Source organism: Somniosus microcephalus, chromosome 4 (assembly GCF_052327205.1).
Source record: "Somniosus microcephalus isolate GS21.2 chromosome 4, FLI_Smic_1.0, whole genome shotgun sequence".
NCBI lineage: Eukaryota > Metazoa > Chordata > Chondrichthyes > Squaliformes > Somniosidae > Somniosus > Somniosus microcephalus.
The window spans coordinates 107,042,745-107,067,414 of record NC_140990.1 but is presented as its reverse complement, the minus strand read 5'-3'; positions in this window follow the sequence as shown (position 1 = coordinate 107,067,414).

Sequence of the window (24,670 nt, the reverse complement as noted above, 5' to 3'; positions counted from 1 at the left end):
TCTGCCACCTGCTTCGCCGAGATCTGCGGCCAAAGCTCAGGTGCAGGACGTCTCTGTCGGTGGAAGTGAAGATGACGGTGGCATTGAACTTCTATGCCACCGGCTCCTTCCAATACGCTGCTGGGGACATAGCAAACATCTCCCAGTACGGCACACATCGCTGCATCCGCCACGTGACCGAAGCACTGTTCAGAAGGAGAAGCCAATTCATCTCCTTCCCCATGGCCCTCGAGAGCCAGCATCAGCACGCATTGGGATTTGCCAGACTCGGGGAATTCCCCTTGGTGCAGGGCGCCATTGACTGTAGACATGTGGCTTTGCGGGCCCCTCTGGAGCATGGCGAGCAGTATCGCAACAGGAAGGGCTACCATTCTCTGAATGTGCAGCTGGTATGTGACCACAAGCAGCGCATCATGGCAGTCAATGCCAGCTTCCCAGGCAGCAGCCACGATGCCTTTATCCTGCGGCAGAGTACTGTGCATGACATGTTCCAGGCACAGCCTCCCCCAAGAGGATGGCTCATCGGGGACGAAGGCTATCCTTTGTGCACCTGGCTCATGACCCCGCTCCGCGCGCCCAGAACCGCTGCTGAAGAGGCCTACAACGAGAGCCATCAAACCACCCGCAACATCATCGAGCTAACTATTGGGGTCCTCAAGCAGCGGTTCCGCTGCCTTGATCGCTCCGGAGGAGCTCTCCAGTATTCGCCGGACCGGGTCTCCCAATTTGTGGTGGTTTGCTGCATGCTACACAACCTGGCTATCCGCAGGACTCAGGCACTGCCACCTGACGTTGGACCAGCACCTCAGGAGGAGGAGCAGGAGGAGCATGAGGAGGAGGAGGAGGAGGAGGAGCAGGAGTACATTCCCAGGAGGGAGCGACCAGGGCCAAGGGCCGCACGACGCCACCTTATTAAACGGTACTTCTAAGTCCCCTGTCAGGGAATGGCCAGGGGCCATGAGGGAAGATGAATGCAGCCGCTCCACAAGCCCTCAGCCGGCGAAGCCAACAAACACTAAGAAGAACAACCATGGAGACTGCATGAATAAAGATAATTTTTTATTGCACAAAAATGAAAAGCCCTTCCCACATGAATCCCCAAAAACAATAAACGGGTCCCACAAAAAGCCCAACAAACGACTCACTCCCACAAACTGGGGAGGAGTCACTCCACCTTTCTTCAAACCGGGCCTCAACGTCGGCCTAACGCAAAAAGTAAGCCCTCCAAAAGCACAACCATGGGCAAAATAAAGATGGCCACCACCATATTAAAGGAAAGCTGCCCACACCCTCTACTGAGTGGCCCGCGAGGGCGAGACCTTGGCCAGCCTTTTGCCTCCCCTGCCCGGCCTGCTGCTCCTTCGCAAGCTCTGCCCAGTGGCTGCTGCGAGGCTGGGGGAAGGCGCCTGAGGCTCAGATGCCCTTCCGCCAGATGCCGCTGGGGGGCGGCCTACATGGCGTTTGGGCCTCGAGGGGCCGTCTGCTGAGTGGCGCACCTGAGCCTGGCCACCATAAGCTGCAGCCGCTTGCCCTTGACGCCCCAGAGGGGGAATGGCGGCGACGGATGGCGCAATGTGGGCCAGCTGGCGTCTGGGATGCGCTGGCTGGTGCTGTGGCGCGGTGGCACTCGGCCGGGCCCGCACTGCAGGATCCGCAGCAATCAGCCGACGGGCGGCTAGCTGGGAAGGTCCAGCGCGGCGGCTGCCCTGGCGATGCCTGCCTGAGACAGCGCATGTGGCAGCAGTGCGTGGCCCTGTGGTCCTGGTGTGCGCGCGCATCACATCCGCCAGGGTCTTGACGGCATCAGTCAGCATGCGGCCACTCGCGGCAGTTGCTGCCCCGAACTCGCGCACACTGGTCGCCAGCGACTCGATGGCCTCAGGCATGCACCCCACCACGCTCATGAGCTCCGTGTGGTGCCGGTCCGAGTCGTCGGCCATCTTATCCAGCTTCCGCACCTCCTCCGAAGTGAAGGTGTCTGGACTGGAGTCGCGACTCTCCCGCTGGGGAGGAGGGGGCCGAACTAGGGGACCCTTGCCGCGTTGGTGACGGTGAGTGTGCCGAGCAGCAGCACTCCCCTCTGATCCTTCCCCCCTTTGGGGGGAAGGCCACGGGCCACGCGCACGGCTGCTGGGTGGCTGAACGCCACTGGTCCCAGAAGCTGCATTGCCCTGCGACAGTTCCTCCAGGCACTCGTCCAGTGAGGAGGTATCAAGCATTTCCTCCTCTCCTGCGGGACGTGACTGTTCCCCCGAAGGTCCGGCTTGCTCCTCCTCCTCCTCCTGGTCGGAGGTGCTGTCACTGGCAGCTTCAGGGTCCTGGTCATCACCAGCTGAAAGCAGGAATGCACAAGAGTAGCTTCAGAGTGAGGAGACGGCGTCAGCGAGGGAGTTAGGACTGGTGGGATTCAGCGCATTGGTGGGACAGTGGCAAAAGAGGTAGATCGGATGGGCCAGTGCGACGCGAGAGGGCCAAAAGGCGCGATCCTTACCATTGCCGAGCAGTGGAGGGTCGGATACACCGCACGCTGTGGGGACAATCATACGGGCTCCCATGAGCACACACACGCGCTCCTCCAGCCGAGTGAGCTTCTGCAGCTTGGCGCGGCCACCCCTGGCACGGGCCTGGCGATTAAACGCTACTTTAGCCTGCAAGAGAAAGGACGGGCTGTAAGTGCGCAGTGAAGCCCTGATGTAGTGTGCACTGCCTCCCATGGTGGAATAGCTTGGACAGAGTGAAGCCCTGATGTAGAGTGCACTGCCTCCCATGGTGGAATAGCTTGGACAGAGTGAAGCCCTGATGTAGTGTGCACTGCCTCCCATGGTGGAATAGCTTGGACAGAGTGAAGCCCTGATGTAGAGTGCACTGCCTCACATGGTGGAATAGCTTGGACAGAGTGAAGCCCTGATGTACTGTGCACTGCCTCCCATGGTGGAATAGCTTGGACAGAGTGAAGCCCTGATGTACTGTGCACTGCCTCCCATGGTGGAATAGCTTGGCCAAAGTGTAGAGTGCCGAATGGCCATTTGATGCTCATGACTGTCCCAATGCTGCTGGCTGAGGGCTGGCCAATAGGACTTTCAGCTCCCTTTGCCCATCATGTCAGGTGTACATGCAAGAATGAGGAGGAGACTGGAAAGGCTACTCACCTTCACAATCCTGGTCAGATCGTTGTATTTTTTACGACATTGTTTGTGGGTCCTGGGGGCATCACCGATGAACGTCACCCTCTGGGCGATCTGCTTCCAGGCTTTGGTGTAGTCATGGTGGTATGGATTCCTCCCACTCTCTGGAAACAAGATCTTGCGCCTCACCTCCAGAGCTGTGACCATTATGTCCAGATCACCCTCTGAGAAGCGCAGGGCACGCTGACGGGCCTTCTCTGGCGTTGCCATGACTCCCTGGGGCTGAGCAGCAGTGTTGAGGCCTCTTTGCAAGGCTGCAGTGTGAAGGGCGTGGCAGCAGACCAATTCGTCCCTTCCCCCTTTAAGAGCTGGTCGGCACCACGGGGTCTGCTGTCAGTGCAAAAATGACCGCACCCGCGCTGCGCCCCGCCTGGGCGCTATCCCTCTGGACCGCCGGCTTAGCGCCTAAAGGTAGGAGTGGAACACCTCTTTTAGCGCTCCACCACTCTCTTAGGGCGAGGCCACTGAATTTCCGGCAACGGGGCGCTACTTTGGAGCGGGCGCTAACTTCGGGCGGGCGCTAAGGTTAGTACCCCAAAACTGTCTATACTGAAAATCTAGCCCACAGGGTCTAGTGAAAAAAATACAGAGACAGGGCCTAGTGTAAGTTAAACAGAAACAGGGTCTACAGTAATGAAAACAGAGACAGGGTCTGGAGTAACATAATCAGAGATGGGATCTAGTGTAATATAATCAGAGACAGGGTCGAGTGTAATATAATCTGAGACAGGATATAGAGTAATCAAAACAGCGACAGTGCCTAGTGTAATATAAACAGAGACACTGTCTAGTTTAATATAATCAGGAACAGGGTCCAGTGTAAGATAAACAGAGAAGTGGCCTATTGTATTATAAACAGGGACAGGGTCTAGTGTAATATAAACAGAGACAGGGTCTAGTGTAATATAATCAGAGACAGGGTCTAATGTAATTTAAACAGCGGCAAGGTCCAGTGTAATATAAATAGAGACAGGGTCTCGTGAAATATTAACAGAGAGAGCATCTAGTGTACTATAAACAGAGACCGGGTCGAGTGTACTATAAGCAGAGATAGGGTCTAATGTAATATAAACAGAGGCACGGTCAAGAGTCATATAAGCAGAAACAGGGCCTAGTTTTATATAGACAGACACAGAGTTTGGTGTAATATAAACAGAGACAGGGTCTAGTGAAAGATAAACAGAGACAGGGTCTAGTGTAATATAAACAGAGACAGGGTCCAGTGTAATATAAACAGAGACACGGTCCAGTGTAATATTAACAGACACACGGTCTAGTGTACTTTAAACAGAGACTGCGTCAAGCGTAATATAAAAAGAAACAGGGTCTAGAGTGATATAAATAGCGACAGGGTCTACTGTAATTTAAACAGAGACAAGGTCTAGTGTAATATAAACAGAGACAGTGCTCGTGTAATATAAACAGAAACCGGTTCTAACATGATATAAACAGAGACAGTGGCCTAGAAATTGGGATTTGGCTTAGCCAGGGCTTTAGCGCCGGAAATTAGTGCCGGCGCTAAGTGCCCTGCGCGCGCCAAAAATTCAGTGGCGCCGCGCCCAAACGGCTGCCGGCGCTACTGAAGGGTCTTAGCGCCTGGAAAAGGGCGCTAACTGCCGTTTCGCGCCGCAATTCCGGCGCTGCGGCACCCGATGCGGTGCGGCAGGCTGGGGAAGTGCAGGCCTCCTCCTTCCGTTAAGGAGGAGCTGCCTGCACCCGGCCGCGGCCCGCGCAAATCTGCTTAAAAATGAGCCCGGCACCTCGGACAACTGCCGGGCTTGCATCTGTTCCGGGGGGGGGGGGTGGGAGAGAAGTCCGGGGAGGGAGCTGCGGGCAGGCGGCCGGCGGGAAAGCGGCCGGCCGCCGCGGGGCCTTTAATGCGCCGGCGCTAACTGCAGTAAGGCACCTCTGACAAAACGCTGGTTGCGGCTGCCACGGGCGAGGCGGCCGCAACTCAATTTCGGAGTTCGGGCGGGTTACCACGGCAACCAGGACGCTGCGCACACCGATGACGTCATCGGTGCCGGCGGAGCGCTACCGGAGCAACGCCGATTTAGGGCCCCAGGGAATTTCACTACTGGCCATAACTCTGGCGCAAGGCCCTCTAGCGCCTCAAATGAGGCACTAAGGCTACTGAATTTTCAGCCGAGTGTCTAGTGTAATATAAGCAGAGAGAGAGTCTAGTGTAATATAAACATAGACAGGGGCCTAGAAATTCAGTTGTTTGCGCCAGCAGCTAGCACCTTAGGAGGAGGAGAAGTGGGGCACTAAGCGGCTAGCGCCCGGGCGTGGCGCGATCTCGCCTCTCACGAAATTCAGTTAAGATTTAGCGGCAGCGCAAAACCTTTGCTCACAATTTCTATGCATCTGGCTCCTTCCAATCAGCTGCTGGGGACATTTCCAACATCTCCCAGTGCGCAGTACATTGCTGCATCCGCCAGGTGAACAATGCCCTTTTCAGAAGGAGACGTCAGTTCATCTCCTTCCCCATGAGCATGGACAAGCAGCAAGAGTGTGCAATGGGATTTGCAGTATTAGCGGGCTTCCCCATGGTGCAGGGCGCCATTGACTGCACGCATGTGGCTTTGTGGGCACCTCTAGAGAATGATGAGGATTACCACAACCGGAAGGGCTACCATTCGCTCAACGTGCAGTTGGTGTGTGACTACAGGCCGCTCATCCTAGCTGTCAATGCCCACTTTCCAGGCAGCAGCCACGATGCCTTCATCCTGCGCCAGACTTCTGTGGCAGAGTTGTTCAAGGCCCAGCCTCACCCATGAGGATTGCTTCTCGGGGACAAATGCTATCCTTTGTGCACCTGGCTGATGACCCCGCTCCATGCGCCCAGCACCCCTGCTGAAGAGCGATACAATGACAGCCATCAAGCAACCAGGAACATCATTGAGCAAACAATCGGCGTGCTGAAGCAATGGTTCCGCTGTCTGGATCATTCCGGGGGTGCCCTATAGCATTCGCCTGAGCGAGTCTCCCATTTTATTGTCGTGTGCTGCATGTTGCACAACCAGGCTATCCGCAGGACTCAGCCACTGCCAGCAGACATTGGAGGACCACCAGAGGAGGAGGAGGAGGAGGAGGAGGAGGAGGAGGTGGAGGAGGAGGAAGAGCACCAGCACGGGAGGGAGGCAGAAAGTGCAAGGGCCGCCCGTCAGCAGCTTATTGCAACTCGGTTCTAGGCCCCCTCTCAGGGAATGGGTTGTGCCATGGCAGAAGATGAATGTAGCCACTCCACAAGCCCTCAGCTGAGCAGGTCAACCAGGACTTCCAAAAGAAAACATGCACAGTGCGACGTAAGAATTTTTTTTACTGTGATACCTCTGTGCCCTTCCCACATGACAAACTAATGGAGAGAAATCTGCCCCCCCCAAATAAAAAACACAAATACACCAGTCTCGGCCTTAATATATAAAAGAAATACACCAGTCTCGGCATTTATAAATAAAACAGATATACCAGTCTCGGCCTTAAAATATAAAACAAATATACCAGTTTCCGCCTTTAAATATAAAAGAAATATACCAGTCTCTGCCTTTAAATATAAAAGAAATATCTGAAACAATACAGCAGTCTCGGCCTTTATAAATAAAACAAAACATTTGGCCACACCTTCTACTTTTTTCCCCTGCGAGGGTGAGCTGTCTCGCTTCCGTGACTGGCCCCTACCCACCCTGCAGCTCCTCTTCAATGGGACCACAGTGGCTGCAGCAAGGCTGGGGGAAGGCTGCTGAGGGTCAGATGGTGAGACAGCAGATGCCCTTGGGGGTCGGCCTGGACCAGCTCGGGGCCAGGAGGGGCCGGCTGCTGAATGCTCCAACTCTGCTTGGGCAGCATCAGTCTGTCCAACGGCTGGTGGCAGCTGCAATGGACGAGTGACAGTGTTGGCTGCAGGAATGCTGCCAACCTGACAGATCACAGGCACTCCCTAGTCAGCTGATACATTGGCATTCGCATGGGCCAGCACTGCAGCATGCGCAGCAATCTGCTGAAGCACAGACTGCTGGGCTGCTGTGGCGCGGCGAGTGCCCCGGCGATGACTGGACAATCCAGTGAGGGTGGCAGCAGTTAGTGCCCGTGTGGCCCTGGTCTGTGTCTGCATGACACCAGCCAGTGAATGCACGGCACAACTGAGCATTTGGCTAGAAGCCGCTTGTGATGCAGCAAAGTCCTGCTGACTCCTAGCCTATGCTGCCACGAATTCCTGCAGACTCCTGGCCTGTGCTGCACTGAATTGTTGCAGACTCCTGGCCTGTGCTGCCCCGAATTCCTGCACACTCCCTGCCAGTGACTCTATGGAGTCAGGATCCTTGCCACTGCAGCCATGAGCTCAGTGTGCCTGCGCTCAGCCTGTGTGCCCATTTCCGCTAGGAGCTGCACCTCCTCTGTGCTCACTGTAGCAGGACTGTAAGCCGCACTCACCCTCCGGGGAGAAGGCCGCTGAGCTTACCCACCCCTCCTGCATTGCTGCAGCCCACTGGTCCCCGGAGCTTCACTCTCCTCCGACTCTTCCCCCCCAGCTCCCCTCCATGGAAGACGTGTCACCATCATGGCCATGGGCTGCCTCGGCTGAGAGTGTCCCTGATGGGCCAGCTTCCTCTTCCTCCTCCTCTATGTCTGACTCAGACACAGTGCCAGCTTGAGGGGCTGCCTCCTCACCTGGCGAGTCACCATCTGAAAGCAGGGAGGCACAAGAGTTGCTTTAGAGTGAGGATAGGGCAGCAGCGAGGGAGGCATGAGTGCTGCTGTGCACAGCATTGGTTCGATAGTGGCAAAGGATGCTGGTATGTGGCGCAAGTGGAAAGAGAGAGGTCAAAAAGGTGATGACATTACCATTGGTGCCCAGAACAGGGTCAGCATCTCCAGTGGCGATGGGGCCACTCAGCCGGCCTGCGATGATCCGCTCCACTCGCTGCTCGAGGTCGCTCAGCTGTTTCAGGTCAGGACGGCCTCCCCCGGTCTGTCGCTGCTGTCTTCTGTTAAGCGCCAGCTTGCCGTGCAAGAGAAAGAATGGCCTCTAAGTACAGTGCCAAGCCCTGATCCTGCCCGCACGGCCTCCCTTGGTTGAATAGCCCTGACAGTGTCAAGCCTATATCTCGCCTGCACTGCCTCCCCTGGTCGAATAGCCCTGACAGTGTCAAGCCCTGATCTCGCGGGCACTGCCTCCCATTGTCGAATAGCCCTGAGAGTATAAACATGGATCTCGCCTGCTCTGCCTCCCATGGTCTAATATCACTGACAGTTTCTACAGTCTTGAATGTGCAAGTGCTTTTCATGACAGTCCCATAGCTGCTGGATGCGGGCTGGCCATTAGGGCTTTCAGGCCCCTTTGGCAATAAGGTGAGGTGCACATGCAGGGATGAGGAGGATACTGGAAAAGGTACTCACCCTGACAACACGAGTGAGGTCATTGAATTTTTTCCGGCATTGGGTTGGTGTCCTGCCAACCACACTGTTCTATGTGGCCCTGTTTGCCATCTCCAACTATGCTTTCCGATATTCGGTGGGCAACGGCCTCCTGCCACCCTCAGTAAAGAGGATATGGTGCCTGCGGTCCACTGCGCCAACCAGCAGCCTCAGGTCACCCTCGCCAAAGAGCTGCGCTCTCTCCCTGGCCTTCTCCATTCTCCTGGCCATGGAGCAGTTCCAGAAGCAGAGTTCAGGCATTGCCTTAGGGCTGCAGTGTGCAGGGCATGGCAGACAAACAATTCCACCCTCCCCATTTAAGTGCCTGACTGTCTGCCCTCAATGAGCAACTCGTCGCACCTGCACTGCGCCCGTCTTCGGTGTTTGCACCCCGGATCGCCGGCTTAGCACCTAATGATAGTCATGCATTGCCTGCTTTGGTGCAGCAGCAACCTCTTGGGGTGATGCAACTGAATATCGGTGAAGATGGCGCTAAGTTGAGCCAGGCACAAAAGTTAGCGAACGTCGGGCTGTAGTGCACCAAACATGGCTATAGTGAATTTCTAGGCCAGGGTCCAGTGTAATATACACAGAGGCTGGGTCTAGTGTAATATAAACAGAGACCGGGTCGAACATAATAAAAACAGAGACAGGGACTAGTGTAATATAAACAGAGGCAGGGTCTAGTGTCATATAAACAGAGACAGGGTCTAATGTAATATAAACACGGACAGGGCCTAGTGTAATATAAACAGAGACAGTGTCTACTGTAATATAAACAGAGAGAGGGTCTAGTGTAATATAAACAGAGACAGGGTCTAGTTTAATATAAAAACAGTCCGGGTCTAGTGTAATACAAACAGAGACAGAGTCTAGTGTAATATAAACAGGGACAGGATCTTGTATAATATAAACAGAGACACTGTGTAGTGTAATATAAAGAGGGACAGGGTCTAGTGTAAAATAAACAGAGACAGTGTCTGGTGAAATATAAACAGAGAGAGGCTCTAGTGTAACATAAATAGAGACCGGGTCTAGTGTAACACAACAGAGGCAGGGTCTAGTGTAATATAAACAGAGACAGGGTCTAGAGTGATATAAACAGAGACAGGGTCTAGTGTGATAGAAACAGAGACAGGGTCTAGTGTAATATAAACAGAGACAGGGTCTAGAGTGATATAAACAGAGACAGGGTCTAGTGTGATATAAACAGAGACAGGGTCAAGTGTAATATACACAGATAAAGGGTCTAATGTAATACTAACAGAGACAGGGTCTAGTGTAATATAATCAGAGGCAGGGTCTAGTGTAATACTAAAAGAGACAGGGTCTAGTGTAATATAATCAGAGACAGAGTCTAGTGTAATATTAACAAAGACAGGGCCTGGTGAAATATAAACAGAGACAGGGTCTATTCTAATATAATCAGAGATAGGTTCCAGTGTAATATAAACAGAGGCAGGTTCCAGAGTTAAATAATCAGAGACAAGGTCTAGTTGAAATATAAACAGAGACATGGTCTAGTGTATGATGAACAGAGCCAGGGTCTAGTGTAATATAATCAGAAACAGGACCTAGTGCAATAAAAACAGAGACAGTGTCTAGTGTGATATAAATAGAGACAGGGTGTAGTGTAATATAAACAGAGACAGCGTCTGTTTAATATAATCACGAACAGGGTCCAGTGTAAGGTAAGCAGAGACATGGCCTAGTGTATTATAAACAGAGACAGGGTCCAGTCAATTATAAACAGAAGCAGGGTCTAGTGTAACATAAACAGACACAGGCTCTAGTGTAAGATAAACAGTGGGGGAGTGGCGGCGACGGATGGCGCAATGTGGGCAAGCTGGCATCTGGGATGCGCTGGCTGGTGCTGTGGTGCGCTGGCACTCGGCCGGGACCGCACTGCAGGATCCGCAACAATCAGCAGAGGGGCGGCTCGCTGGGATGCTGCAGCGCGGCGGGTGCCCTGGTGATGCCTGCCTGAGACAGCGCGTGTGGCAGCAGTGAGTGCCCCTGTTGTCCTGGTGTGTGCCCGCATCACACCCGCCAGGGACTTGACGGCATCAGTGAGCATGCGGCCACTCGCGACAGTTGATGCCCCGAACTCACGCACACTGGTCGCCACCGACTCGATGGCCTCAGGCATGCGCCCCACCACGCGCATGAGCTCCGTGTGGCGCCGGTCCGCATCCTCGGCCATCTTGTCCAGCTTCCGCGCCTCCTCCGAGGTGAAGGTGTCCGGACTGGAGTCGGGACTCTCCCGCTGGGGAGCAGGGGACCGAACTAGGGGAACCTTGCCACGTTGGTGGCAGCGAGTGTCCCGATCAACTGCACTCCCCTCTGATCCTTCCCCCCTTTGGGGGGAAGGCCGCAGCCCACGCGCAGAGCTCCTGGGTGGCTGGATGCTACTGGTCCCAGAAGCCGCAATCCCCTGCGACAGTTGGTCCAGGCACTCGTCCAGTGAGGACGTGTCAATCATTTTGTCCTCTCCTGCGGGACCTGAGTGTTCTCCTGATGGTCCGGCTTTCTCTTGCTCCTCCTCCTCCTCCTCCTACTCCTGCTCAGAGTGTGGAGACGGCATCAGCAAGGGAGTCAGGACTGGTGGCATTCAGCGCATTGGTGGGACAGTGGCAAAGGAGGTAGCTCGGATGCGCAAGTGCGACGCGATAGTGCCAAAAGGCGAGGTCCTTACCATTGCTGAGCAGTGGAGGGTCGGCTACTCCGCACGCTGTGGGCATGATCAGTCGGGCTCCCATGAGCCCACTCACGTGCTCCTCCAGGCGAGTGAGCTTCTGCAGCTTGGCGCAGCCTCCCCTGGTCCTGGCACGGGCCTGGCGATTATAGGCAACTTTAGCCGGCAAGAGAAAGAACGGGCTGTAAGTACGGAGTGTAGCCCTGATGTAGTGTGCACTGCCTCCCATGGTGGAATAGCTTGCCCAGAGTGTAGCCCTGATATACTGTGCACTGCCTCCCATGGTGGAATAGCTTGGCCAGAGTGTAGCCCTGATGTACTGTGCACTGCCTCCCATGGTGGAATAGCTTGGCCAGAGTGTAGAGTGCAGAATGGTCAATTGATGCTCATGACTGTCCCAAAGCTGCTGGCTGAGGGCAGGCCATTAGGACTTTCAGCTCCCTTTGCCCATCATGTCAGGTGTACATGCAAGAATGAGGAGGAGACTGGAAAGGGTACTCACCCTGACAATCCTGGTCAGGTCGTTGTATTTTTTCCGACATTGTTTGTGGGTCCTGGGGGCATCGCCGGTGAACGTCACCCTGTTGGCGATCTGCTTCCAGGCTCTGGTGTATTCTTGGTGGTTCGGATTCCTCCCAGTCTCTGGGAACAAGATCCTGCGCCTCTTCTCCAGAGCTGTCACCATTATTCCCAGATCACGCTCTGAGAAGCGCAGGGCACGCTCACGGGCCTTCTCTGGCGTTGCCATGACTCCCTGGGGCTGAGCAGCAGTGTTGAGGCCTATTTGCAAAGCTGCAGTGTGCAGGGCGTGGCAGCAGACCAATTCGTCCCTTCCCCCTTGAAGAGCTGGTCGGCGCCACGGGGTCTGCTGTCAATCAAAAAACGACCGCACCCGCGCTGCGCCCCGCCTCGGCGCTATCCCTCTGCACGGCTGGCTTAATGCCTAAAGATAGTAGTGCAACGCCTCTTTTAGCACTCCAGCAACCTCTTAGGGCAAAGCCACTGAATTTCCGGCAAGGGGGCGCAACTTTGGGGCGGGCGCTAACTTCGGGCGGGCGCTAGCGTTAGCGCCCCAAAAATGGCTATACTGAAATTCTAGGCCACAGTGTCTAGTTTAATATCAACAGGGACAGGGTCTAGTGTAATATAATCAGAGAAAGGATCTAGTGTAATATATACAGTGACACGGTCGAGTGTATTAGAAACAGAGACAGGGTCTGTTGCAATATAAACAGAGACAGGGTCTAGAGTGATATAAAGAGAGACAGGGTCTAGTGTAATTTAATAAGAGAAAGGATCTCGTGTAATATAATCAGAGACAGAGTCTAGTGTAATATAAACAGAGACATTGTCCAGTGTAATATAAGAAGAGACAGGGTCTAGTGGTAATTTAAACAGAGACAGGGTCTAGTGTAATTTAAAGAGAGACAGGGCTAGATTTTCAGTATAGGCAATTTTGGGGCGCTAACCTTAGCGCCCGCCCGAAGTTAGCGCCCGCCCCAAAGTAGCGCCCCGTTGCCGGAAATTCAGTGGCTTCACCCTAAGAGAGTGGTGGAGCGCTAAAAGAGGCGTTCCACTCCTACCTTTAGGCGCTAAGCCGCCGGTCCAGAGGGATAGTGCCCAGGCGGGGCGCAGCGCGGGTGCTGTCATTTTTGCACAGACAGCAGACCCCGTGGTGCCGACCAGCTGTTAAAGGGGGAAGGGACGAATTGGTCTGCTGCCACGCCCTGCACACTGCAGCCTTGCAAAGAGGCCTCAACACTGCTGCTCAGCCCCAGGGAGTCATGGCAATGCCAGAGAAGGCCCGTCAGCGTGCCCTGCGCTTCTCAGAGGGTGATCTGGACATAATGGTCACAACTCTGGAGGTGAGGCGCAAGATCTTGTTTCCAGAGAGTGGGAGGAATCCAACCCACCATGACTACACCAAAGCCTGGAAGCAGATCGCCCAGAGGGTGACGTTCACCGGTGATGCCCCCAGGACCCACAAACAATGTCGTAAAAAATACAACGATCTGACCAGGATTGTGAAGGTGAGTAGCCTTTCCAGTCTCCTCCTCATTCTTGCATGTACACCTGACATGATGGGCAAAGGGAGCTGAAAGTCCGATTGGCCAGCCCTCAGCCAGCAGCATTGGGACAGTCATGAGCATCAAATGGCCATTCGGCACTCTACACTTTAGCCAAGCTATTCCACCATGGGAGGCAGTGCACAGTACATCAGGGCTTCACTCTGTCCAAGCTATTCCACCATGGGAGGCAGTGCACAGTACATCAGGGCTTCACTCTGTCCAAGCTATTCCACCATGGGAGGCAGTGCACTCTACATCAGGGCTTCACTCTGTCCAAGCTATTCCACCATGGGAGGCAGTGCACTCTACATGAGGGCTTCACACTGTCCAAGCTATTCCACCATGGGAGGCAGTGCACTCTACATCAGGGCTTCACTCTGTACAAGCTATTCCACCATGGGAGGCAGTGCACACTACATCAGGGCTTCACTGCGCACTTACAGCCCGTCCTTTCTCTTGAAGGTTAAAGCAGCGTTTAATCACCAGGCCCGTGCCAGGGGTGGCCGCGCCAAGCTGCAGAAGCTCACTCGGCTGGAGGAGCGCGTGTGCGTGCTCATGGGAGCCCATGTGATTGTCCCCACAGCGTGCGGTGTATCCGACCCTCCACTGCCCGGCAATGGTAAGGACCTCACCTTTTGGCCCTCTCGCGTCGCACTGGCCCATCCGAGCTACCTCCTTTGCCACTGTCCCACCGATGCGCTGAATGCCACAAGTCCTAACTCCCTCGCTGACGCCGTCTCCTCACTCTGAAGCTACTCTTGTGCATTCCTGCTTTCAGCTGGTGACGACCAGGACCCTGAAGCTGCCAGTGACAGCACCTCCGACCAGGAGGAGGAGGAGGAGCAAGCCGGACCTTCGGGGGAACAGTCACGTCCCGCAGGAGAGGAGGAAATGCTTGACACCTCCTCACTGGACGAGTGCCTGGAGGAACTGTCGCAGGGCAATGCAGCTTTTGGGACCAGTGGCGTTCAGCCACCCAGCAGCCGTGCGCGTGGCCCGCGGCCTTTCCCCAAAGGGGGGAAGGATCAGAGGGGAGTGCTGCTGCTTGGCACACTCGCCGTCACCAACGCGGCAAGGGTCCCCTAGTTCGGCCCCCTCCTCCCCAGCGGGAGAGTCGCGACTCCAGTCCGGACACCTTCACTTCGGAGGAGGTGCGGAAGCTGGATAAGATGGCCGACGACTCGGACCGGCGCCACACGGAGCTCATGAGCATGGTGGGGCGCATGCCTGAGGCCATCGAGTCGCTGGCGACCAGTGTGCGCGAGTTCGGAGCAGCAACTGCCGCGAGTGGCCGCATACTGACTGATGACATCAAGAACCTGGCAGATGTGATGCGCGCGCACACCAGGACCACAGGGGCACTCACTGCTGCCACACGCGCTGTCTCAGGCAGGCATCGCCAGGGCAGCCGCCGCGCTGGGCCATCCCAGCAAGCCGCCCCTCGGCTGATTGCTGCGGATCCTGCAGTGCGGGCCCGGCCGAGTGCCACCGCGCCACAGCACCAGCCAGCGCATCCCAGACGCCAGCTGCCCCACATTGCGCCATCCGTCGCCGCCATTCCCCCACTGGGGCGTCAAGGGCAAGCGGCTGCAGCTGATGGTGGCCAGGCTCAGGTGCGCCACTCAGCAGACGGCCCCTCGAGGCCCAAACGCCGTGTAGGCTGCCCCCCAGCGGCATCTGGCGGAAGGGCATCTGAGCCTCAGGCGCCTTCCCCCAGCCTCGCAGCAGCCTCTGGGCAGAGCTTGTGAAGGAGCAGCAGGCCGGGCAGGGGAGGCAAAAGGCTGGCCAAGGTCTCACCCTCGTGGGCCACTCAGTAGAGGGTGTGGGCAGCTTTCCTTTAATATGGCGGTGGCCATCTTTATTTTGCCCATGTTTGTGCTTTTGGAGGGCTTATTTTTTGCGTTAGGCCGACGTTGAGGCCCGGTTTGAAGAAAGGTGGAGTGACTCCTCCCCAGTTTGTGGGAGTGAGTCGTTTGTTGGGCTTTTTGTGGGGCCCGTTTATTGTTTTTGGGGATTCATGTGGGAAGGGCTTTTCTTTTTTGTGCAATAAAAAATTATCTTTATTCATGCAGTCTCCCTGGTTGTTCTTCTTAGTGTTTGTTGGCTTCACCGGCTGAGGGCTTGCGGAGCGGCTGCATTCATCTTCCCGCATGGCCCCTGGCCATTCCCTGACAGGGGGCTTAGAAGTACCGTGTAATAAGGTGGCGTCGTGCGGCCCTTGGCCCTGGTCGCTCCCTCCTGGGAACGTACTCCTGCTCCTCCCACTCCTCCTCCTCCTCATGCTCCTCCTGCTCCTCCTCCTGAGGTGCTGGTCCAACGTCAGGTGGCAGTGCCTGAGTCCTGCAGATAGCCAGGTTGTGTAGCATGCAGCAAACCACCACAAATTGGGAGACCCGGTCCGGCGAATACTGGAGAGCTCCTCCGGAGCGATCAAGGCAGCAGAACCGCTGCTTGAGGACCCCAATAGTTAGCTCGATGATGTTGCGGGTGGTTTGATGGCTCTCGTTGTAGGCCTCTTCAGCAGCGGTCCTGGGCGCGCGGAGCGGGGTCATGAGCCAGGTGCACAAAGGATAGCCTTTGTCCCCGATGAGCCATCCTCTTGGGGGAGGCTGTGCCTGGAACATGTCATGCACAGTACTCTGCCGCAGGATAAAGGCATCGTGGCTGCTGCCTGGGAAGCTGGCATTGACTGCCATGATGCGCTGCTTGTGGTCACATACCAGCTGCACATTCAGAGAATGGTAGCCCTTCCTGTTGCGATACTGCTCGCCATGCTTCAGAGGGGCCCACAAAGCCACATGCGTACAGTCAATGGCGCCCTGCACCAAGGGGAATTCCCCGAGTCTGGCAAATCCCAATGCGCGCTGATGCTGGCTCTCGAGGGCCATGGGGAAGGAGATGAATTGGCATCTCCTTCTGAACAGTGCTTCAGTCACGTGGCGGATGCAGCGATGCGTGCCATCCTGGGAGATGTTTGCTATGTCCCCAGCAGCGTATTGGAAGGAGCCGGTGGCATAGAGGTTCAATGCCACCGTCACCATCACTTCCACCGACAGAGACGTCCTGCACCTGAGCTTTGGCCGCAGATCTCGGCGAAGCAGGTGGCAGATCTCTGCAATCACCTCCTTTCGGAATCGGAGCCTTCTAACACATCGCGCGGCACACATGTTTAGGTAGGAGCGCTGCTGGCGGTATAGCCTGACTGGGTAAGGCCTACGTGGCCGACGCCTGTAGCCCCCGCTGCCTCTAGCCAGGGCTGCCCCTCTCACAATGCGTCTGCGAGCCCTATGGACATGGCGCTGCAGCTCCGCGTTGGCACCCCATGCAGCCCCCATCAAATCCTGGCAAACAGTCTAATTTCCAAATGGCCACTTGCAGCGCTATGGCCTGAGTCCAAAAATACCTGGCTCTTGCTGCTTGAAACCAGTTAGCTATCCTCCTTGTTGTGTCTCCAGAAATGCGTTGCACAAGACTGTTTTCTGAAAAAAGGCTGGCCTTTATACTGGAGAGGACGTTCCCTTTAATTAGCACCCCCCGGGGCCCGTGCTGGTTGTGTTGCGTTCCTTTTTCCAAACGCTCCGGCCGCCCGCCGCACAATGGGGCGGGCCGACTGAAGTTTGCAATCGGGACGGCCAAAGGGCGTTGCACGAGGATGTGACGTCATTTTCTGCGCGCGCATCCGGGCGGACGCTAAACTTTGCGCCGGCGCTAACGGGCAACTTAATTTGGGGCAGGGCGCAAACTGCGCTGCGCCCGGGCGCTACACGCATAGCACCCAGAAATCACTTCTCTTAAGGCGCTAACTGCTGGCGCAAGCGACTGAAAATCTAGCCCACAGTGTCTAGTTTAATATAAACAAAGAAAGGATCTAGTGTAATATATACAGAGACAGGGTCTCGTGCAATAGAAACAGAGACAGGGTCTAGTGAATTATAAACAGAGACAGGGTCTAGTGTAAAATAATCAGAGACAGGGTCTAGTGTAATATAAAAAGAGACAGGGTCTAGTGGTAATATAAGCAGAGACAGGGTCTATTGAAATATAAACAGAAACAGGGTCTCGTCAATTATAAACAGAGACAGGGTCTAGTGTAATAGAAACAGAGGCAGGGTCTAGTGTAATATAAACAGAGACAGGGTGTAGTATAATATAATCAGATACAGCTTCTAGTTTAATATAATCAGGGACAGGGTCTAGTTTAATATAAACAGAGACAGGGCCTAGTGTAATATAATCAGAGAAAGGATCTTGTGAAATATAAACAGAGACAGGGTCTAGTGAAATATAAACAGAGACAGGGTCTAGTGAAATATAAACAGAGACAGGGTCTCGTGTAATATAGACAGAGACAGTGTCCAGTGTAATATAAGCAGAGGCAGGGTCTTGTGTAAGATAAACAGAGACAGGGTCTCATGTGATATAAACAGAGACAGGGTCAAGTGTAATATACACAGATACAGGGTCTAGTGTAACACTAAGAGAGACAGGGTCTAGTGTAATATAATCAGAGGCAGGGTCTAGTGTAATACTAACAGAGACAGGGTCTAGTGTAATATAATCAGAGACAGGGTCTAGTGTAATATAAACAGAGACAGGGTCAAGTGTAATATACACAGATACAGGGTCTAGTGTAACACTAAGAGAGACAGGGTCTAGTGTAATATAATCAGAGGCAGGGTCTAGTGTAATACTAACAGAGACAGGGTCTAGTGTAATATAATCAGAGACAGAGTCTAGTGTAATATTAACAGTGACAGGGCCTGGTGAAATATAAACAGAGACAGGGTCTATTCTAATATAATCAGAGACAGGGCCTAGTGTAATATAAAAAGAGACAGGGTCCAGAGTATAATAATCAGAGACAAGGTCTAGTTGTAATATAAACAGAGACATGGTCTAGTGTAAGATAAACAGAGCCAGGGTCTAGTGTAATATAAACAGAGACAAGGTCTAGTGGTAATATAAACAGAGACAGGGTCTAGTGTAATATAAACAGAGACAGGTTCTAGTGTAATATAAACAGAGACAGGGCCTAGTGTAAGTTAAACAGAAACAGGGTCTAGTTTAATATAATCAGGAACAGGGTCCAGTGTAATATAAACAGAGACAGGGTCTAGTGTAATACAATCAGAAACAGGATCTAGTGTAATAAACCAGAGACAGTGTCTAGTGTAATATAAATAGAGACAGGGTGTAGTGTTATATAAACAGAGACAGGGCCTAGTCGAATATAAACAGAGACAGGGTCTAATGTAATATACAGAGAGAGAGAGTCTATTATAAAATAAGCAGAGACAGGGACTAGGGTATTATTAACAGAGACAAGGACTAGTGTAAAATAAACGGAGACAAGTTCTAGTGAATTATAATCAGAGACAGGGTCTAGTGTAATAAAAACAGAGACAGGGTCTAGCTTATTATAATCAAAGACAGGGTCTAGTGTAACATAATTAGAGACAGGGTTCTAGTGAAATATAATCAGAGACATGGCCTAGTGCAATATAAAATGATACCGGGTCTAGCATAATATAAAAAGAGACCGGGTGTAGTGTAATTTAAACAGAGACAGGGTCTAGTGTAATATAAACAGAGAGGGCCTAGTCTTAGTTAAACAGAAACAGAGTCTAGTGTAATGTAAACAGAGACAGGGTCTAGAGTAACATAATCAGAGACAGGGTCCAGATTAATATAATCAGAGACAGGTTCTAGTGTAATAAAATCAGAGACAGCATCGAGTGTAATAGTGACAGAGACAGTGTCTAGTGTAATATAAATAGAGATAGAGTGTAGTGTAATATAAACAGAGACAACGTCTAGTTTAATATAATCATGAAGAGGGTCCAGTGTAAGATAAACAGAGATATGGCCTAGTGCATTATAAACAGAGACAGGGTCTAGTGTAATATAAAGAGTGACAGGGTCTAGTTTAATATAAAGAGAGACAGTGTCTAGTTTAATATCAACAGGGACAGGGTCTAGTGTAATATAATCAGAGAAAGGATCTAGTGTAATATATACAGAGACACGGTCGAGTGTATTAGAAACAGAGACAGGGTCTAGTGTAATATAAACAGAGACAGGGTCTAGAGTAATATAAAGAGAGCCAGCGTCTAGTGTAATTTAATAAGAGAAAGGATCCCGTGTAATATAAACAGAGACAGGGTCTAGTGAAATATCAACAGAGACAGTGTCCAGTGTAATATAAAGATAGACAGTGTCTACTTTAATATAAACAGATACAGGGTCTAGTGTAATATAAAGAGAGACAGGGTCTAGTGTAACATAAACAGAAATAGGGTCTAGTGTAATATAAAGAGAGACAGTGTCTAGTTTAATATAAACAAAGCAAGGATCTAGTGTAATATATACAGAGACAGGGTCTTGTGTAATAGAAACAGAGACTGGGTCTAGTGAAATATAAACAGAGACAGGTTCTAGTGTAAAATATTCAGAGACAGGGTCTAGTGTAATATAAACAGAGACAGGGTCTAGTGTAATATAAACAGAGACAGGGTCTAGTGGTAATATAAGCAGAGACAGTGTCTAGTGTAAGATAATCAGAGACAGGGTCTAGTGTAATATAATCAGAGACAGGGCCTAGTGTACGATAACCAGAGACAGGATCTATTGTAATATAAACAGAAACAGGGTCTCGTCAATTATAAACAGAGACAGGGTCTAGTGTAATATAAACAGAGACAGGGTCTAGTGTAATATAAACAGAGCCAGGGTGCAGTATAATATAATTAGATACAGCGTCTAGTTAAATATAAACAGAGACAGGGTCTAGTGTAATATAATCGGAGAAAGGATCTTGTGAAATATAAACAGAGACAGGGTGTAGTGTAAGATAAACAGAGATAGAGTGTAGTGGTAATAGAAACAGAGGCAGTGCCTAGTACTATTTAACCAGAGACATTGTCTAATGTATTATAAACAGAAGCAGGGTCTCGTCTATTACAAACAGAAACAGGGTCTAGTGTAATATAAACAGAGACAGGGTCCAGTGTAATATAATCAGAGCTAGGGTCCAGTGTAATATAATCAGAGACAGTGTCTAGTTAATATAAACAGAGACAGGGTCCAGTGTAATATAAACAGAGAATAGGTGTAATGTAATATAAACAGATACAGCGTCTAGGTTAATATAATCAGGGACAGGGTCTAGTGTAAGATAAACAGAGCCATGCTCTAGTTTATTATAAACAGAGACAGGATCTAGTCTGTTATAAACAGAGACAGCTTCTAGTGTAATATAAACAGAGACAGGGTCTACTGTAAGTTAAAAAGAGACAGGGCCTAGTGTAATATAAACAGAGACAGGGTCTAGTGTTATATACAGAGAGAGAGAGTCTACTGGAATATAAACAGAGACAGGGTCTAGTATAATATAAGCAGAGACATAGTCTAGTGTAATATGAAGAGTGGCAGGGTTTAGTTTAAAATACACAGAGACAGCGTCAAGTGTACTATTTTCAGAGACAGGGTCTAGTGTAATATAAACAGAGGCAGGGTCCACTGTAATATAATCGGAGACAGGATCTAGTTAAATAAAAACAGAGACAGGGTCTAGCGTAATATAAACAGAGACAGGGTCTAGAGCAATATATTCAGAGACAGGATCTAGTGTAATATAAACAGAGACAGGGTCTAGTGTAATATAATCAGAGACAGGGTCTAGTGTAATATAAACAGAGACACGGTCTAGTGTAATATATACAGAGACAGGGTGTAGTATAATATAATCAGATACAGCGTCTAGTTTAATATAATCAGGGACAGGGTCTAGTTTAATATAAACAGAGACAGGGCCTAGTGTAATATAATCAGGGAAAAGGATCATGTGAAATATAAACAGAGACAGGGTCTAGTGTAGTATAAACAGAGACAGTGTCCAGTTCAATATAAGCAGAGTCAGGGTCTAGTGGTAATATAAAAAGTGACATGGTCTCGTGTAAGATAAACAGAGACAGGGTCAAGTGTAAGATAAACAGAGACAGAGTGTAGTGGTAATATAGACAGAGACAGTGCCTAGTAGAATTTAACCAGAGACATTGTCTGGTGTATGATAAACAGAAACAGGGTCTCGTCTACTACAAACAGAAGCAGGGTCTAGTGTAATATAATCAGAGACAGGGTCCAGTGTAATATAATCAGAGCTAGGGTCCAGTGTAATATAATCAGAGACAGTGTCTAGTTAATATAAACAGAGACAGGGTCTAGTGTAATATAAACAGATAATGGGTGTAATCTATACATATAAATCGGTCGATCTGTCTATCTGTCTATCTGTCTGTCATTCTGTCATTCTGTCTGTCATCACGTGTGCATCTGGCGGGCTATGCGCTCGAAAGTTACAGGGCGTACCTACGCGCGCATTACCTCCAAAGAAAGCTTACGCTTCCAAGACGATTTTAAGCGTATTTACGTTTCGGCCGGGCTAAAATCGCGCCCGCGGTATCCCAAAAACCTTCAACATTCCGCTCATTAGCATCTCATTATCAGCTCATTAGCGACAGAGCCACCTCGAGCTCGACCAATCATACGCCGGGTTGCTGGCGTGTGCCGCCAGGCCAATCGGTGCGTGTGTGGGCGAGCCTTATCGTTCTGAACCGAGGTGAGTCGCCGCCATCTTGATTCCAAACTTTTCCTTTCTTTTTCCCACTTTCTGCGTCTTTAAAAAAAACATTGCTTTTAAAACACATATTGGCCTAGAAATTCAGTGCCCTTAGCGCCGATTTTGCGGGACCTCAAATGCCTAATGGGCAGCCCTCCTCCCGCAGCAATGGCACTTGCATATTCATCAATAGCACTTTCTGCACTTAACATACTGGCCAAGCTATTCGACCATGAGAGGCAGTGCACCCAGCAACAGGGCACCACACAGGCCAAGCTATTCCACCATGGGAGGCAGTGCACACAGCGACAGGGCACCACACTGTACTTAGAGGCTGTCCTTTCTCTTGCAGGACAAGCTGGCGAGCAATGTAAGGAGCCAGGCTGTCACTGGAGGAGGCCGTCCCGAGTACCAGGCGCTCACTGATCTGGAGGAGAGCATGGCATGACTCATGCGTGGCCGGGTGACTGGCCCTGTCGCGATCGGCGAGGCGGACCCTGTACTGGTACCCACTGGTAAGGACATGACCGGTTGCTCCTCTCTCGTTGCCCTCGCGCTTCAGATCTACATCCTCTCCCACTGACCGACAAATGCGCATAATGCACCACTCAGGCCTCCCTCGCTGACGGCCTGTCCTCACTCTAAAGCTACTCTTGTGCCTTCCTGCTTTCAGCTGGTGAGGAGGAGGTGGTCCCTGAAGCGCAGAGAGCCAGGCCCTTGGAGGAGCAGGACGTCGAGGACCAGTAGGAAGGCGGCACATCAGGGGAACCCTCCTCCGTGCCAGGGGTTGGCAATGGAGGGGAGACATCTGGCCTGCAGGAAAGCCAGGGGGCGGTGTTGGAGGGGAGGGCCGAAGCTGGTCCCAGTAGGGTGGACGCACGCGGGAAGGCTCCGGCAGCACACCGGCCTTCTGCCCAGAGGGGGGAGGTGTTGGAGGGGAGGGCAGAACCTGGCCCAAATGGGGTCGACGCACGCGGGAAGGGTCGGCCAGCACGGCGCCCTTCTCCCCGGAGGGAGAGTCCGCCCTCCAGTCCGGACACGGTCCTCGCCCAGGAGGTGCGCGTCCTCGATGAGATGTCGGCGGCGTCTGAGCGGCGCCACCAAGAGTTCATGGGGGTCGTCGAACAGATGCCTCACGCCATTGAGTCCCTGGCTCAGAGTGTGGTGGCTTTCGGGGAATCACAGGCCAGGGGGTTCGAACAACTCACGGCAGCACACGACAGGGGTGTCCAGCAACTGGCCGCAGCGCACGACAGGGGTGTGCAGCAACTCGCGGCAGTGCAGGACGCGGGTGTGCAGCAACTGGCGGCAGCGCAGGACGCGACTCACGAGATGAGTGGTGCCGTCCAGACACTGGCAGAGCTGATGTGGGCACATACCAGGGCAGTTTGGGCACTCACTTCTGCCACACTCGCTGTGGCACGGAGGCATCGCCATGGCACCCGCCGCCCTGCTGCAGCACAGCGGTCTGGCCTCCCCCAGATTGCTGCGCTTGCTACACTGCCAGCCCGGCCGAGTGCCAGTGTCTCTGGCGAGCAGCGCGCACCTGCCATCAGCCAGCTTGCCCCCAATGGTGCTGCCGACACTGCCACTCCCCCAGCCAAGGTGCAACGAGCTGCTGCTAAGACTGATGCTGCCCAGCCACAGCTGCAGCAGTCAGCAGGCGGCCCCTCCCAGGCCAGGCCTCATCTAGGCCGCCCAGCAAGTGTATCTGCCGACATGCTTTGTGGCCCTCATGAGCCTTCCCCCAGCCTTGCCACACCCGCAGGGCCCTGGTTGAGGCAGAGCAGCAGGTCGGCCAGGGGCCGGAGAAGCCTGTCTAAGGACTCGCCCTCTCGGCACACCCATTAGAGTATGGTGAGAGCGGTTTCTTTTATATTGGGGGGCTTGTGTTGTGGGGGGCATAATTTTGTTAAGGCCGAGGATGAAGGCATTTTTTGTTTTCATGGGGGTGTCTCTGTTGTGGGGGGGGGCTTATTTTTGTAAAGCCGCTGTTGAAGGCCTTTTGGATGGGCAAGTTTTGTTAGTCCTCCCCAGGTTTTGCGAGTGACAGATGTTTTTGTCTGTTTATTGGGGGGTCTTGTCTGTTTTTCTGTTTCATGTGGGAAGTGCCCTGAGTTTGTGAAATAAAGCTTTTGATTTATTCAGCATGTCCAGGTGTCATGTTTGAAGTGGTTGTTGCGTTAACCGGCTGAGGGCTTGCGGAGCGGCTGCCTCAGGTGCGTTCATTGCCACAGGCCTTTCCCTGACAGGGGGCCTAGAAGTGTCGATCAATAAGCCCCCGGCGGACGGCCCTTGGCCCTTGTCGCTCCCTCCTGGGCTGGTCCTCCTCCTCCTCCTCCTCCTCCTCCTCCTGCTCATCCTCCTGAGGTGGTGGTGCAATGCCAGGTGGCAGTGCCTGAGTCCTGCGGATAGCCAAGTTGTGCAGCATGCAGCACATGACGACGAACTGGGAGACTCTATCTGGCGAATACTGAAGAGATCCTCTGGATCAATCCAGGCAGCGGAACCGTTGCTTGAGGACGCCTATCGTTTGCTCGATGATGTTCCTTGTGGCTTGATGGCTTTCGTTGTATGCCTCCTCCGCTGGGGTCCTGGGCGCGCGGAGCGGTGTCATGAGCCATGTACACAAAGGGTAGCCCTTGTCCCCGATAAGCCATCCCCCTGGTGGAGGCTGTGCCTCGAA